General features: G+C 37.6%; 2 long non-coding RNA genes across 2 annotated transcripts in view; one reads left to right on the top strand and one right to left on the bottom strand.

The window, feature by feature from the left end:
• The window catches only part of LOC105465736 (uncharacterized), a 120,870-nt gene that overhangs the window by 4,135 nt on the left and 98,913 nt on the right, over positions 1-17,822 (top strand). The gene's annotated exons all lie outside the window — the stretch shown is intronic.
• LOC105465734 (uncharacterized) lies at positions 7,380-11,152 on the bottom strand. Its single transcript, XR_977762.2, has 3 exons — positions 11,062-11,152; positions 9,452-10,534; positions 7,380-7,429 (listed from the first exon to the last, which is right to left on the bottom strand). It is a non-coding gene; the product is annotated as an uncharacterized lncRNA (long non-coding RNA).

Consider the following 17,822-nt stretch of genomic DNA (forward strand, 5'->3'; position numbering starts at 1 on the left):
CAGTGACATTTTGCTGAACTGCTTGTGGTGAATTCTAAGAACAAATACAAGGTATTATTTTGAAGGAATAGGGAATGCTGGCATGGAGCTCATTGCCTGGAAGGAGAAGAAGCTGAAAACATAAATAGAGAAAAATCAATTTGGATAAATTCATAAATCATTGATTTAGAATCAATGTATAGAAGACAGAGTTGGTAGGCTGGGAGCAGTGGCTCACATCTGTTATCCCAGCACTTTGGGAGGATAAGGCGGGTGGAACACTTGAGGTCAGGAATTCGAGACCAGCCTGGCCAACATGGAGAAAACCTGTCTCTACTGAAAATACAAAAGTTAGCTGGGCGTGGTGATTTGTGCCTGTGGTCTCAGCTACTCAGGAGGCTGAGGCACGAGGAGAATCTCATGAACCTGGGAGGCATAGGTTGCAGCTGAGATTGCATCACTGCATTCCAGCCTGGATGACAGAAGTGAGACTCTCTCAAGAAAAACAAAAGATAGAGTTGGTTATTTGCACCGTAGTGTAATATCTGTACAAATATAAGCAATGTCTTTATCGTGCATGTAGATACCTCTCCACAGGCTACCACGTAAATCTACAAAATGTGCCTTGCCCCAGTCAGCTGGAGCGTAGGCCTAGTTCAGACAGTGTTCTAAAAAGAAAATTACTAACAAAGGGGCTTGAGTTCCTTGGGATATCAAAAATAAAATTAGTTTATTCTATTGTAATTGCTTATTTAAAATGGCAGAATCCCCCTTAGAATTGAAAGTGTTCATCAATTTATTCAGCAAATATTTATTGAGCACCTACTACATGCCAGGTGGTCACAAGTTTAAAAGTAAGCAATATAGACAAAGCCCATGCCCTCTTCTAGCTAACAGAAAATAAATACTGGGTGAAAGAATAAAAGAGAATTATGTGCAGGTTATACACTTGACAAGCATAAATGTATGTAACAGCTTTGGAATGTTCTTTGATGAAGTTCTGATATACATTACCCATTTTTCTCCATTAAGCATGTGGTGAAGACACAGCCTGACCAGTAAGACTGTCTGTGTTCTGATATGATCTAGGTTTCTTTTCTTCTATTGACCAAAAGGTGTGAATGTGTGTTGCATGGGATGTGTGTATATTTGTGTGTGTGTGTGCATGTGTGTGTGTGTGAGAGCATGTATACTTTTGTGTCATTCTTCTCAAAATGTAGCACATGAACTGGAATTGAAGAAGAATCAGAGCTTTTGATTACTATTTGGATTATTTTCTTGGTCTTTACGTATGCAACTGTTCAAGGCTTAATATAACTTTGGTCTTTTTAGTATAATGTTGTGCAGGAGACTTTGCTTCCTTATAATATGTTATGTGACATGAGGCTCATTTGCTTTCGCTATTATCCCAGGAAATGCTAGCATCTTTCCTGTGAGTATTCTGTGTCCTGGGTTTCCTACTGTGCAGCAGTGTAAGGAGAGTAGGGCAATGTAAACTTCTTTGAGAATCACTTCCTGACTGATTGGCGTCTAAGAAGAAACATGATCTGGAGCTTTGCACAGCATCAGGACTCTGCCTGTGAAACACTATTAAATCCACTATTACCGTCCTCCCTTCCACCCTTCCCCCAGGATTCAAAAGTAGTGTTCCCACTTAACTCCTTCATGCCCAATACTATGGAGGGCACACACTGCCAATGTCTGCAATGAATCATATGTTTTCAGAATCATTATTTTGATCACTTATATCCTTTCTTATTAAAAATGTCTGTGCAGTTCCTAAAGAGGAAAGGGGTGAGGGAGGAAAGCTGCAATTTAGAGGAACTGTGTAGTTGTTTTACTTTCTTTCTTTTGTTCAATCATCACATTTAATATTTCCTTATAATTCACATTTTAAAGAAAACAAACCCAAGGCTCAGAGAGGTCAACTAATTTGCACACATGGCATGGCTAAGAAGTGGCAGGGGCTGGATTAGAATCAAGGCATTTCTGACTCAGAGCCAGTGATTTTTCTACTACATACAGTAAGTTCCACCAAGTGGAAAATTAAGGTCTTAATAATACCAGCCAAGAAACACTGCATTAATTATAATGAATGTTTTATGCGGGGTAGTTTTTGGGTCTGAATCATGTGCATCGTTGCCGTACATGTTTTATTTTATTTATTTTTTTACTTTGTGTGAAGACATTGGCGTTTATTAACCACTGCCTCCAAGACTGAGGATCAGATGGTTAAAAAAAAGATGATATTTGAATGTGTAAATATTTGTTTTAGAATACCTGGAGATAGTCTTTTTTCTGTCTTTCACCTAACCTTTCTTCCACATCTTAATTACACAGTTTTTTTTTTATTGAGGCAACAAATTCCTTCCTCCTTAGATCCATGCCCCACAACAACCCGGAGCCCAGAACATAAACAAAGACACATTTGGAAGCTCCTGCAGAGAGACCCATATCCAAGATCAGCAGATCTTGCAGTTTGCTGTTTCCTCCTCCCCCTCCCCAGATGCAGGCTTGTGGAAGTCTCCCTGAGGCAATGCATGTATGGTTTCAGGGAAAGGACTGAAAACCGTGGCTGCTGCTGTTAGTATTAGATGGCTGTAAATGAATAAATGGATAATAACAGCTAGGAAGCTCACTGACGGTATTCCAAGTATTAATAAATGAGTGCAATTGACACAGTTTGACACCAACACTTTGGAATTTATGACATGTAAAAGGGGAGGATATGAATCTGCCACTTTCAACTTTTTAATATAATTGGGATGCCTGAAGCCATTATACCATCTGTAAACTTCCCGTATTAGCCCTGATTTGCTCCTGAATGTCCACAAAGCCTGGGACTTCATATAAAAGTTTAGAAAAGAGTTCAGCATTGTAGCTTTTCTTTTAATATCTGAAACTTGTTATAGCATGTGCTGCTATTTCCAGGCAGTTTAGTATCATTAAAGCAAACACCATATAAACCTGACTTCCTATTTTTAACATTGTAGAATTCTATATTAAGTGCTATGAACAAAGAAACATATCAGATGAATACTTTTTCCTTTAAAATGAAAAACTCCCTTAACCAGGATGTTCAGAACCCTCCCAAAATGGACTTGTTTTCAGCTTGTTCATCTTTTCCACCTCCCTACTGCTTTTTGAAAGTTTCATGTCCATTTTTGGTGACAATTTATTATTTGAAGTCATCTTCCAAGGGCAGGAAATATCTCTGTAGAAAAGAGTCTGAAATAAACTTCATGTGCAAAACAAACGTATCACAGACCAGTAGAGACAGTTCCTAAGCAGATTGCGTTCTAAAAGTTTGCCTAAAAGAATGTTGTTTGGAGCCTGGAACATATTTTTCATGGAAATATTATAGATGGCTGTTAAGTTCTAAGGTCAGTGCTTTGAGGCCATGTGACCTGTGAAGTAATTGGACCGCAAAACTGCATTTTTAAAATACCACTTTGTGATAATTTAGGATACTATTGTGGTAACATCACACATTATAACGTTGAATCTAGAGCTACTGCATAGTATCATGAGCACGATAGTTTAGGTTCCAGTCACACTGATCTCCTTGTTATTTCTCAACAAGGAGTAAGGACTGTGGTATCAGCATACAAATTAGGAGAGCGTGTGTGTTTAATGATGACTGTAGTCCATGCAATGATCAAGTCAATATCAAGTCATGCAGTTTGGAGTACCTCTCCTGTCCCACTTTTTAAATATGCATGTTTAAGTAAGAGTCTCAAAGCATCAATATTTTTTGTTAGGTCTTTGTTGTGATTCATCACCATGTGATCCTGGGGCAGCGGATATCTTGATAGGAAGATATTGATAGTGCACAGCTGGTACATTCCTTCCCTACTTTTACTTTAATTGCCCTGTGCTTCTCTAGGGTTCCCTGCACCCTCTTTTTCTCTCACTCTCTTCCCACTCAGTGGTAGGGTCTATGGCTGTAGAACACACCAGACAACTAATCTTGATTTAAGCAGACTACTTAGGGGATTCTGATGCACACTAAAAGGCGACTCACTGGACTGGAACGTGTGCCTATAAAAGATATCCTGGCCCCTATTGCTTCACCAACAATCAGCTAATTTGTTGTTGGCCTATTCCACCTTCTACATTTTCCACTGTCGTAAATTCTTTGGCTTCTGTGACTGAACGTGCTGGAGAGCAACCTTTCTTCTCTTAGACAGCCTTGTAAAGACATAAGCCTGGTTAAGAGACTGTTTTCGTCCCACTTCATTACTTGTAGGCTCCTATAGTAAAAGACCATTCTTTCCTATATTTGCCATCTTTACCGTTTATACTCAAGATGGGGGTTAGAAGCCAGACAATAGATAATGAAAAGAATGATAAATCATTGAGTGGTTGAAAACGAACACAAATATTTGATTACATTTCTAGCTGTAGTACATCAGCAAATCTCAGTTCCTGAGTAGGTGAAGATTGAATTGCCCAGGTGAGGAAAAGCAGGCGACTGAGCACTGCTCTGGGAGTCGGATCAGTAGGAGCCTGATCACAGAACAGGGCAGTATGAGCATCAGAGTTTGTGGACAAAAGGGCAAGGTGGAAAGACATCTTACTAGTTTTTCAGTCCCTTTTGACTTTTAGAGGCAATTCTGGTGAGGGCTCAGAAAGAAAAGAAGAAAGCTGGGGAGAAAGCTCCATCGTTTTAGAGAACACATAAATAATCATGTACAGGACGTTGGTAGAAATATGTATATTAAGGATTATTTTGATGAAGCTTCAGACAGAAATGAGTTTTCCCAGAGGTCTCTTTTAAAGACTCAAGGCTTCTCCCTCTTGGTCATGTCTCAGCTAGTCTTAAAGCACTCAGAATCCAGCATGTCATCAAAGAAAATGTATGGCTATTTTACCAATCATAGAGACAATTTAAGTAAAGAGGAGTCGATTAAGCATTTGTAATATTTGCTTTTTAAACTGTGGCAGCAAAATCATTTTAGTGGATCACCATTCACATTAAAAATAGAATGAAAAAATGGAACATAATAAAGTATATAAAAGTGGTACAACTTATATTTATTTTATGGATCTTTTATTTCCTTCCTTCCTTCTTTCCTTCCTTCCTTCCTTCCTTCCTTCCTTCCTTCCTTCCTTCCTTCCTTCCTTCCTTCCTTCCTTCCTTCCTTCCTTCCTTCCTCCCTCTCTCTCCCTCCCTTCCTTCCTTTCTTTCTCTTTCTTTCTTTCTTTTTCTTTCCTTCCTTCCCTCCCTCCTTCCTTCCTTCCTTCCTTCCTTCCTTCCCTCCTTCCTTCCTACCTTCCTTCCTTCTTTCTTTCTTTCTTTCTTTCTTTCTTTCTTTCTTTCTTTCTTTCTTTCTTTCTTTCTTTCTTTCTTTCTTTCTTTCTTTCTTTCTTTCTTTCTTCTCTCTCCTTCCTTCCTTCCTTCCTTTCTTCCTTCCTTCTTTCCTTCCTTTCCCTCCCTCCCTCCTTCCCTTCCTCACTCCTCCCTCCCTCACTCCTTCTTTCCTTCCTTCCCTCCTTTCTTTTCTCTCTTTCTGATACAAATTTATATTCTGGGTCATGACATGTGATGGTAAATGTTATGTGTCAACTTGACTGGAACACAAGATGTCTAGATATCTGATTAAACATGATGTCTGCACGTGTCTGTGAGAGTGTTTCTGGAAGAGATGAGCATTTGAATTGGTAGAATGAGTAGAGCATACAGCCCTCCCCAAGGTATGTGGGCATCATGTAATTTGTTGAGGGCCTGAATAAAACAAAAAGATGAAGAAGGTTTGAGTTCACTCTGCCTGATTGCTTGAGCAGGACATCTGTTTTCTCCTGGTTCTGGTGTTGCTGGTTCTCAGACCTTCAGAATCTATAGCATTGGCTATCTGACTTCCAGGCCTTCAAAGTATTCCACTGCTTTTCCTGGGTATCCAGCTTGCAGATAGCAAATCATGGACTTCTCAGTCTCCATAATCATGTGACTCAATGCTTTATGGTAATTATAATACAGTAGCCCCCTCTTATCCACAGGGAAATATGTTCCAAAACCCTTGGTGAATGCCTGAAATTGTGAATAGTACTTAACCCCATTTACACTATGTTTTTTCCTGTACTTACATACCTGTGCTAAAGTTTAATTTATAAATTAAGCACAGTAAGAAAGTAACAACAACTAATAATAAAATAGGTAAAGGTTAACAGGCCGGGTGCGAAGGCTCCCGTCTGTAATCCCAACACTTTGGGAGGCCGAGGTGGGCAGATCATGAGGTCAGGAGATCGAGACCATCCTGGCTAACACGGTGAAACCCCGTCTGTACTAAAAATATAAAAAAAAAATTAGCCAGGAGTGGTGGTGGGCACCTGTAGTCCCAGCTACTCGGGAGGCTGAGGCAGGAGAATGGTGTGAACTTGGGAGGCAGAGCTTGCAGTGAACCGAGATCTCGCCACTGCACTCCAGCGTGGGTGACAGAGCGAGACTCCATCTCAAAAAAAAAAAAAAAAAAAAAAAAAAGTATAACAATATACTACAGTGCAAGTTATGTTAATATGGTCTCTATGTCTCTCAAAATATTTTATTGTACTTTATTCATTCTTCTTCTTGTGATGATGTGGGATGACAAAATGCCTGCTTCTGAGATGAAGTGAGGTGAATGACATTGGCATTGTGATGTAGTGTTTGGCTACTGTTGAAAACGAATTAATAATTTAGGAATTGTTTATTTCTAGAATATTCTATTTAATATTTTTGAATTGCAGTAGGCTGCAGGTAATGAAAATCAAGGAAAGCAAAACCACAGAGGAGAGGGGACTACAATAATAATAATAATAATAATAATAATAATAATAATAATAATAGAATCTGGAAGAGTTTTGAGGTGCATGCTAGCAAAAGCCAATGTTTTTGTGAAGAGAGTTTTAAAAGCAACTCTGGTAAGACCTCAGAAACATAAGAGGAAAGCCGAAGACAGAGGTTCATCTTCTCATAGAACACTTAAATAATAATGTAAAGAATTTTGGTGGAAATATGGTATTCATCTGCAAACCAGGAGGTTGGCCTACACCAGAAATTGACTTGGCTGGCATCTTGATCTTGAACTTTCCAGCTTCCTGAACTGTGATAAATGAATTTCTGTTGTTTAAGCCATTTCTGTCTATGTTATTTCTGTTATAGCAGCCTGAACCGACTATGACACAATATAAAATGCATCTCTTACTAAGGGTCTTGATCAAAAAGTTAGAAACCTATTGGTCTGCACTTACGGTTTATTTCAGATATATAAAGTTGATCCTATTTTAGACATGGGTTAGAGAAATAGGGTGTAGAGATACACATTATATTCTCTCAGGTTATATTTCTGCAATAAGGGCTAGCCTCCTTACGGGGACAGTGGCTGGTAGATTTAGGTCATGTAATTAAATGTCTAAACTACTCACAGGCATCCAGAAGATAGAACATTTATCCTGTTATGTCATGCTCTCTCTGTAAAAACAAAACTCTTTGTTAAATCAACAAGCAGCACTAGTAAGTAATTAAGTCATTATAAAAATAATACCCAATTAGAAAATACTTAAATAAATATACCAGTATAATTAGATACCTTCTCATTAAACTTCAATTATCTTTAGCCTAATCCCAATTTTTTTTTCCCACAAATCAATCTGAATCATTTCATTTCCCCTTTGGGCTTGTCTACCATTTTTGTATTTAGCTTTCTTCTTTTATGACTTTTTTTTTTCCTCAGAAATCTTTATGGTTTTCTCTTCTGCATGACCTTTTGCTATAATCAGAATAAGAGAAATTTGAATCCCTTGTGATGGCCTTTATCTAATAATGAGTAATTTTCTTCCATATAGCTACTTTTTTTCTCTCAGTCCCCTTTGAAGCCTGAAGCAAGTATAAAAGCTAATTTGAAATTAGCATACAATTGGATTCCTTATTAGTCTCTATAGTCATTTTTGCAGATGTATAGTTTGGCCTGGGTCATGGACCCCTGACAGAAAATTGCCTTTTTTTTCTTTTAAAGGTCCAAGCTTATATATATTTTTAGAACATATTAGAACATTGCTCAAAGCATAACATGCTGTTTAAGCAGAGATATGAATTGATGCCTTCATAGTTAATGCACTTAACAATCTTCCTTTTTATTCTACGTGACTTTCAAGGAAATATTAAATTACTCTAAACACATGCCTTTCAAAATTAATGGTAAAATACTTCACGGTAAATATGTCTTGATCAAGTACAACCTTTTATGGGCAAGGCATTTCAAAATATCATTGGTATATAGAAAATGTCAGTGAATTGCACCAAGCTGCTTCTCTAGAAGTTTCTTCTTGAATTATCTATATACATATTTTAACGGTGACATTTTTAGCCAACTCAGTCACTAGTTCCTATATCAGGAAATTTTACCCTAGGGTCCATTTACCACCTAAAATTTTATGTGCAATGTATGAGTATTTATCTGGGGAAAGTTGCTACTATTTTTTATGACTTCTTTTTTTAATGAGGTATAATATATAACAAAATGCATAGACCTTTAAAGGTGATTTCTAAGAGTTGTGTCAGTTGTATACATTTATGTAGCTACAACTTAAAACAATACAGAAAAGATTTCTATCACCCAAAGTTGTCCTGGGGCCTTTTCCAATCAATTTCCCATCCACCACCCAGTGCAGCTGCTTACTGATACTTGTCACTATAAATTACTTTTGCCTATTCTTGAACCTCATCATAGTGGAATCTTACAGTATATAATACTCATTAGTGTCTAGCTTCTGATTTTTTGAAATTCATCATATTATTGCTTCAATCAATAGTTAACTTCTCTTTAACGTTGAGCGGTGTTCTCCCATATGAATATCACACAATTTGACTATCATTTTATCTATTCATGGACCTCTGGCTTGCTTTTGCATATTATAAATAAAGTTGCTATGAACACTCTTGTCCATGTCTTTTTGTGGACATTATCTTTTAATTTTGGGGGAGTAAGTAACTAGGAGTAGAACTGCTGGGTCATCAGATAGGTATTTTAACTTTATTAGAAACAGATCTGCAGCTTTTAATAAACTCTTAAAGGGATCTTGCATCCCAAAACTTAAAGCAGCCCGGCTTTTAGGGCACCTATACAAATGTTTTTGCTTATTTTAAAATGTTTTCTCATTTCTCTTTAAGCCTCAGTTACAGACTCAGTAAGATGAGTGCTAGACTCTGCCTTATGCTTATAATGCATTAGGCTATCGGTACAAGTTGAAATCATTTAAAATAGTTTTTGTAGATACTTAGATAGTAGATTAATCACAATAGCTAAATTCCACTAGAATCTAAATTTTCTGAGGGTAGAGACATTTCCCTGTTCACCGCTGTAACCCAAGCATCTGAGATGCTATCTGCATGGATCAGTTCAATAAATATGTGCTAAATGGAAGAATGAAGTATCAGCCATATGTTGGGAAGCATTCTAATCACTTTATATATAGTGTTTCACTTAATACTTACAGCCAATCTTTGAGGTAATTCCTTTTATTACTCCCTTTTAAGTGGAGAAATTAGGCACAGAGAAGTTAGGCAATATGCCTATTGTCACATAGCAAATAAGGCCAGATTTGAATACAAGTAGTTGTCCTTCCAAAGTTGTAACTCTTAGCCAGGGAATTCAGAAAAACTGCATTGCTTGTGTGTCTCTTCTTTTGTTTCAAGAAGCCAAAAAGCCTTTTTGTATTCGCTAATTGTATCACTTTTGAAGGAAGAGTCCTCAGGAGAAAATTCTGTGGATTGATTTAGGGTGGTGACTCTCATTTTCGTTCTTACAATTAACTGGACTTTTCTTCACATTCTGATTTGTTCCCATAATGAGAGTTAGGGCCCCACTTCACTTGTATTATAAATAAAAGCCATGGAAGTCTATACATACAATCCCTGGATACTTTTGTTTTACTTTGTTTTGTTTCATTTTCACTCACATCAGGTTAAGCTGAAAGTTTTGGTGATTTTTAGAAGTAACTTTGAATCCAAATGCATGATGACTGTTATAAAGGCTGCCTTGTATGTCCCTTCATGGTGTCATACAGCTTAGGACATCGTGATGGGATCGTGTTGTTTTGACAATTGTTAGCTGTTCCTTATTTGTAAGTTTTTAGTATTGTGAGCTTCTGTCTTAGTCTTGTCATGGTCCCTTCTAGCTAGCAGAGAGGTTGAGGACAGGCTAGTGTGTTTTAATGAACTGGCTTTGTCAACAGAGCTGGCGTTTGCTTACACTCTAAAACAAATCACCTCTCACTATCTCTGAAACATTTCCTCAGAGCTGAATTTATGCCTCTTTTTATCTTGATAGGAAAATATAAACAAAAGATTCTGATTAATATTTATCTCCATGTAGCCAAACTAGAGCCAAATACATCTCAGAATGGTCCTTGTTGATGATATCACTCCTCCCAGTTATATTTGAAGGAGATTCCCTTTCTAAGACACGTGACTTCAGATCTCTCCACTGTATCATGCAATGCTCAGCAGCCTTCTGTGAGTACATTGGTGGCAGTTCTCTTTTTCTGGAATGAGCCAGAGGCAAAAAAGCTTTTGAGGCTGGAAAACAGATGAGAAATTGGTTCATAAACCTACACCTGATAATCATCCATGCTTTTGCCACCAGTATTGCAAATTCTACGTCACAATTTTATGTTGCCTTACATCTTTTTGGCAGCATGTCTTAACCATATATAAAATAATCTGTAGCAAGAAAAAAGTTGTCAGTCCTTATCTTTTTAGCTTTGCTAATGAAGATAGTAGAACTGAGATTCTGTGAAATTATGTCCAATTTTTTCCCCAAGGGTAGCAAAGCCAAACAGCCTGGAGATGATGAATATGTCTTCCCAAATGGCAATTGTCGCAGGTCTTTCTTAAGCAGCAGTCTCAAATAAAAGATCTATGAATCAAACAAATAACTTGTATTTTAAAAGAAATTTGCTACTCCCTCTTTCCTAGAGAACAGTCCTGAAAATAAAATCAGGGCTGTTCATTTTGCTTAATACTCTCAAACACCAAACAAGATTACAATTCCTTGTCTGCCTATGATCCCCTGTAATTCCAACTAGCTCTGTGAAAGCACAGACCTGTTTTGGCATTTCACGTTTCTGCTGCTTCATCAAGGCCAGCTCCTTCACTGCAGGCTCTTACGACAGCACATACTTCTCTCAACAGCCATGTTTTCAGTCCTCGTTTCAACAGAAGACTCTAATCTTGTGATTTTTCCGATGCCATACCAAATATAGATTTTGCTGACACTTCCCTGATTTTCTAGAATTTAAAACATTTCAAACAAACTTTTGAAGCAAATGATGACAATGTGTTTTTATGCTTACATAATAACCCATCTCGGTTATTTCAGACTCAAGATGGAATCCTAGCCCTGTATCAAATAGAAAACAAAACAAAACAAGCCAGTAAGTTGTTTTAGTCATCAGAGTGTGCTGTTTTCAAGTATTCAGCCTGGTTCTCCTACCACATAGGTAAACAGACTAGCAAAAGTTAATATGGCTGTTTTAAATTAAAGGCATTCAGATGCTGTTTTTTCTCGAATTTTTGAATGTGTTGTCTAACACACTGAATTTCTGTGCAGTGAAGTGGAGAAATTTGATGACAGGCTGTTGTCAGCTTTAGCCTGGAGATAGAGATGTGACCAAGTATACTTTTCTCAGGTGACTCTCCCCTTACAGGGAGGACTGTGTGTAAGAACTGCTGAGAGCCAGAGGCAAAGATCTGAGCTGGGAGATTTAAGACCACGGTTGACTATACATGTAAAACAAAAACAGTAATTCACCAGGCATTTCTTCCCAACAACTCAAACTTCAAAATACTTAACAACAACAAAAACCAACATTTACATACTGGGTAATTTAACTTTTGATATCTAGATATAGGTTTTATGTCTAGAATTATTTAAATTTGTAGGGTAAAAGGTGATAATTTTAGTAGAGTTGTCTTAAGTCCAAATAAAATTGAGCAAAAGTTCAATAAAAGTATTTTTACAGCAATTTAAGGTAGTATTTTTATGTAACTGTCTTTTCTGTTTTTCCCATAACACATTGAAGTACATCTAAATTATTATCCCCAATTTATACCTGAGACCCCTGAGATTCACTTGCCCAGAATACAGCCAATAGAGGTATTGTCAATTTATCTAGTTAAATGCAAGATTCTCTTGGGGAGGTCATATACTAAACCTCTCTGTCATATTTTCCATTTTCTTTTTTCTTGATTACTGTGTTTCTTTCAGTTCAGAAATATTTTCCTCCAACTCTCCTAAAATTAAAAACTTTCGATTTAGTTCCTAAGAAATTTATGTTATGTACAGGTGTATATGCTGGTGGTGGTGGCCAGTATGAGACAAAAGTCTTTGTTATCTATGTTTGTAACATGGACATTTTGAAGAATGGATGCAGTATAAGATGCTACTTTAGCTTTTTATGTAGAGATAATGAATTGGAACATACATGGCTATCATGGCTATTTATAATCATTCCTTTATACCCTTGAAAAACAATCGCAAAGCAGTAACATACCACATAGTCAGTGTTTTCTAATGTACTGACTCAGTGTAAGTTTCCTGAAGTCAACTAGTGTGCAATCTAATTAGAGTGCTACCCTATATCTCTAACGGTTAATACAGAAACGCAGAGTATATGATCATATAGCATATGCAGAAAGTATGATTGTGTGTGACATAGGGTGGCACTATAATTAGATTGCACACTAGTTGATTTCAGGAAATTTACATTCAAATTAAGGCCTTGTCTCTTTATGGCCAGGCTCTGCTGCAGACCTGTCCAACTGGGCTTGCCAGGCACAGGGGACTAACACCATAGTAGGGCGACTTGAGTGTTAGAACTGGTGGATGAAGTTCAAGTTTGGCACCAGGGACTTCCAGTTGGGCTAAATGAAGCACAGAGGGGTAAGCTAGACTTTAATCATGTCTTGAATCTGTCAGGTTGGTCACATTTCAGGGATTCTTTTGATGGGTGTGAAGTGACACACATTTCAATTGTGGAGTAGTACCTAGAGGGCAGGCTCTAGAGACAGTTTGACTTGCTTTGCATTGTATCCTGGATCATTCATTTACTAGTGATGTGAGCTGGGAAGCGTTACTTACCTTTGGAGCTTCAATTTCCATTTTAGTAAGCATCATAGGATTGCTATGACGATTAAAACATGTGGCTAAGCCATGTAAAGTGCTTGAAACAGTGCCTACAAAAGGGTGAGCACTCAGCAGAGCCTATTTATGATGATGACTATTGTTGTTATATTTCGTTTGGAGAGGCATAAATAACTGGCAAAAATTAGCAAAGTAATCAAGAAGGAGTATATGCTTGAGGCAAATTGGCTCTCACCAGGTTTTGAATGCTGAGATTATCTGAAGGACAAGACAGACATCCAGTTTACTTCATTGAGCCAACAGTAAGGAACAAAGGGAACAGATAAATTGGAAATATTAATACATTGACACCGTAGGTGAACCTTTAGGGATGCCATTGAACAGACTCAGAGAGCAGTGTAGAAACTTGGAGGTTGTCTGGGTCTGGGGGCTTTGGTCTCATGAGGACTTATGCTGGGACAAGTTGCCTGAGGAATACGACGGTTTGAGCCTGTGTGAGACGTGACAACATCTGGACCTCAACTCTAGATTGGTCTGAAAATTGGGATAGAATGAACTTGTAAGGCCTAGGTGTGTGGGTCTGGGAGGAATAAGGCAGGGGTAGGGGAGAAGGATTAAAAATGAAGTGCTCAATTCTTTTCTACAAACATTACTCACTGTAAGCCCTCACAGGAGGAAGAATAAGTAAAGGCTTGGGTAGTTAACTCTAACTATGGTGGGATCAGAGCTGAATTCTTAAATGATACATGAGATTTATGGGATGACTAAGCCCAGGAAAAAGGGAAGGAAAAAATGGTCAAAATGTCTGAGACTGGGATGAGAATGATGTGTATTTATGAGTTAGTGAAACTGGTCTGATGAATACAGAATTGAGATGGCACGATCCATGGGTAAGAAAGACTGGATTATGAGAGTATTTTACCAACCAGGCATTGAAAAGTGGATATGAAGGGGAAGGCAGAGGGGGTAATGAATTATTGTCAACAGAAGAATGACACTGTATTAGTTTGTTTGTATTGCTATAACAGAGTTCCCTAGACTGGATAATTTATAAGGAACAGAAATTTATTTCTTACAGCTCTGGAGGTTGGGAAGTCCAAGATCAAGGCACTAGTAAGATTGGTGTCTGGTGAGGGCCCAGTCCCTGATCCCGAGATGGTGCTTTGCATACTGCATCACATAAAGTAGAGGAAGGCTGTTTCTCACTTGGCAGAACAAAAGACAGAGGGAACCCACTTCTTCAGGTCCTTTTCATAGTGGCATTAGTGATGGTGGAGCCCTCATGACCTAAAGACCCTCCCATTAGGCCCCATCTTCCAACACTGTTGTAGTGGGGATTAAGTTTCAACATGAGTTTCAGAAGGAACAAAAACGTTCAAATCACAGCAGACATATGACACACAAAAAAGAGGCATAACACATACATAAAATAGTGTTCAACAAAAAATTACTTTGAGAGGCAGAAAGAAAATGGAAGAATCATTTTCAGAACACCTGCTATGGGTCAACATGACATGTTTGATGTAATTTCATTTGTAATTACAATCTTCTGTTTAGGTGCTAATGGGACTTTTCTGTTGAAAAGGAAACTGAAGCTAAGAAAAGGTAAAGTAATTTGTCCAACTCTTACTAGTTGCCACTGGTAAGAGGATGATATTGGTTTCAGATCCAGGTGTGCCCGATTCCAAAACATGCCTTTTCTTGTGCCATGCAGTGGTCCACAGTACTGTAGAGGAGGTGGGGAGAAGCTAGAATAATCCAGGCAATTAGGAATGCAAATCCTGATAAAAAGTAGCTTCCCCACCCCCCGCGACCCCTTCCGGCATGGTTTATGCCTCTGTTGTTGCTAATCCCATTCATCTTGTACTTTGGAGGTTCTTACAATTGTCTTATCCTTACTCTCCTTACTTCTGCTGTTTCTCATAGTTGCATTCCTGGTGCTCTTTGCACAAAGTAATTTAACACAAATCATCAAAGGGTACTTTTTAAGTGGGATGAATACACCATCTGTGAAAAGCAAGCAAGGAAAACTCTGGAAGCAGATCAAACTGGTTTTATGCTATAGATTCCTCACTTACCAACTTTGTGATTTTGGCCAAGACACACAATTTTTTTTTTTTTTTAATAGTCTCAGTTCCGTTGTCAATAAAATGTATGAGAGTAAGACATCAAGACATCACACACTGAATTGTGGTGAGGAATGATGTCATATATGTCAGTCAAAGTGCTTGATTCATATAATGGAATCATACATTTAGTTCTCTTCTCCCTTCCTTTGCACTATTCCTTTGAATTGAACTATTAAACATTTCAGAGAGTATCTCATAGAAGAATATAAGCACATAAAGAAAAATAATAAAAAGTTAACTGCATTAGAAAATTCAAATAAATAAGGAGAAGAGTTTGATTGATGATCATTCTACAAATCACGGTTAATGATGCTTTGTCCTAAAAGCTATGTTATTAGTTTTTAGGGGAAGCTTCAGTTCATAACCTGTACATTCATTGAACCCCAAAAAGGCAAATGGATTGCACTCAAAAGTCAATAGACTGAATAAAATCACTTTTTAAGGAACATTTTCTATTTGTTATTGGTCCATTTGGACCTCAAAGATAAAGGATACTACTTATATACTCATTTATACAATAATGAGAATGATAGGTAATATAATGGATGAGAGAATCAAGATGAAAAATTATTTCAATAGGCTTAAATAATGGACCAAAACTAACAAGATAAAATTTAGCAGGAATCAATGTTGAGTCCTACATTGGGGTTTATGCTATTAAATTAATATTACAGAAGAAAAGAGATATATGTAGAAAATAATTCATATGAAATCTATAAATCACATCTTAGTATTGTAGTTGACCAACACTTAATGAGCTTACCCTATGAAGTGATTGTGAAAAATGAAAAATAAATAGAGCATGAGATGGAGAGACTAAAAATGAAACTGAGTCTGGTGGAAGATTATAAAAATGATTTAGACTATTTTTTTCTAGTAGGAGTTGTCTTATTAATATCATCCGGTTGAGTACTTACTTATACCAATCAAGTATTTTAATTTTAATGCTTATCAATGTTTCTAAAGTTTTTGAGCTGATAGATGTGCTTTCTCTCTGTCCCTGGGCACAAATCTACTCTCTGTCCACTTGCTGGATTTTAGTTGAATGCTCCGCTTCAGCTGCCCAGTGATGGCACAGAAGTTTGGGATGTGAGATGCAAAGATAGTTTTTTGCATGTGTGAGTATCTAGGGGTGTGAGAGATGCTGTACAGGTTACAACCATGGAAAATAAAATTTCCTATATGAGATTGTCCAAATGTCCCAGTCATCCCTTGACTCAGACATCTTCCTCCCACTCAAGTCCCTGAGATTCTGTGGCTCTCTTTGGTGACTCTTGCATACTCAGCACTCTGGGCGTGGAGAGTGCAGCTGTGAATGTTTGTTGCTTCTACAGTCACTGGCTGTTCCCCTGGTTAAGTAAGCATTATGAAGCTCTATGTATACCCTTGTGATGGTGAGAGCCATCACTACCTGTTTTGGTGCCAATGTGAGGCACCCTTAATAACTAACTCTGGACCCTACGCCAGTAACATGCTGCCATCTAGAGTTTTGTGGTTTACCATGGAACGTCTACTGGTTGGCTGTAGTCACCTCTCCCCATTGCCCCACCTCATGGCCTGTGGCTTTCAAAGTCAAACACACACAGAAGTACATACACAAACAAAACCATTCAACATGACTTCTGACATTTTTCAGCCTTCAGAAGAGAAGTATTAGAATGTGACGAAACTAATTGATTCTTTCCTGTTTTTGGCTATCTTATAGGGTTCCACATCTTGTGATCAGGGAGAGAAAGTCTTAGTATTATAGTGTTTTTCTCCTATTCTGGTAAAACTATATTAATATTTTTAGAATGCTGGTTGGGAAAAGATAATATTGGTATAGAAGTAATTTATAGTGAAATTTTTCTGTTAGATTTTGTGTGATTGTGTTCATTGGGAGGCAGTGGGAGTACAGAGTAGCACCAAACTCCATGTACAGCACCAGGGTAATCCAGTTCTGTAGATCTTCTTCCAAAATGAAAGTATCTGCCATATTCTTAAAGTCATGCATTTTCCTGGTGAAATGGGCAGTGGTGGTGGTGGTAGTGTGTGTAATCTCTGTTCTTGAAAAATTATCCTACTAAATTCCTTTCAGAACATTTGGTCAGGATCACTCTTTTCTGCTTTCTCAGCCAATGGATTTCTGCTGTTCATTAGCAATCCTAAAATATCAGGTTAAATAAACATAGATTACATCGGTGGACTTTTTAAAATTAACTTTTTATTGAACTCACTCATGATAAAACACAGGAGTACTTTCTTCTAGAGGTTAAGGACATAGGAGCTGCCATCAAGATTATGGAATGGGGTGAAGGCTGAGCTCTCTGTCAAATGTTTGGATGAACTGAGGAGATTTCCCTGGTAGAAGTGAAGAAATTAAGACAAAGTAGACATAATGGCCTACTTTGTTCCCTTTTATCTGTAGTTTTGCTTTCCAAGTTTTTAGTTGCCCATAGTCAACTACTGTGTGAAAATAGATTAGTACAGTACAATAGGATAATTTCAGGACAGAAACAAAGACCACATTTACATAACTTTTATTACAGTATATCGTTATATTGTTCCTAGAGTATTACTAATTATTGTTGTTAATCTTTTACTGTGCGTAATA

This window comes from Macaca nemestrina, chromosome 5, assembly GCF_043159975.1.
Source record: "Macaca nemestrina isolate mMacNem1 chromosome 5, mMacNem.hap1, whole genome shotgun sequence".
In the NCBI taxonomy this organism is placed as follows: Eukaryota; Metazoa; Chordata; class Mammalia; order Primates; family Cercopithecidae; genus Macaca; species Macaca nemestrina.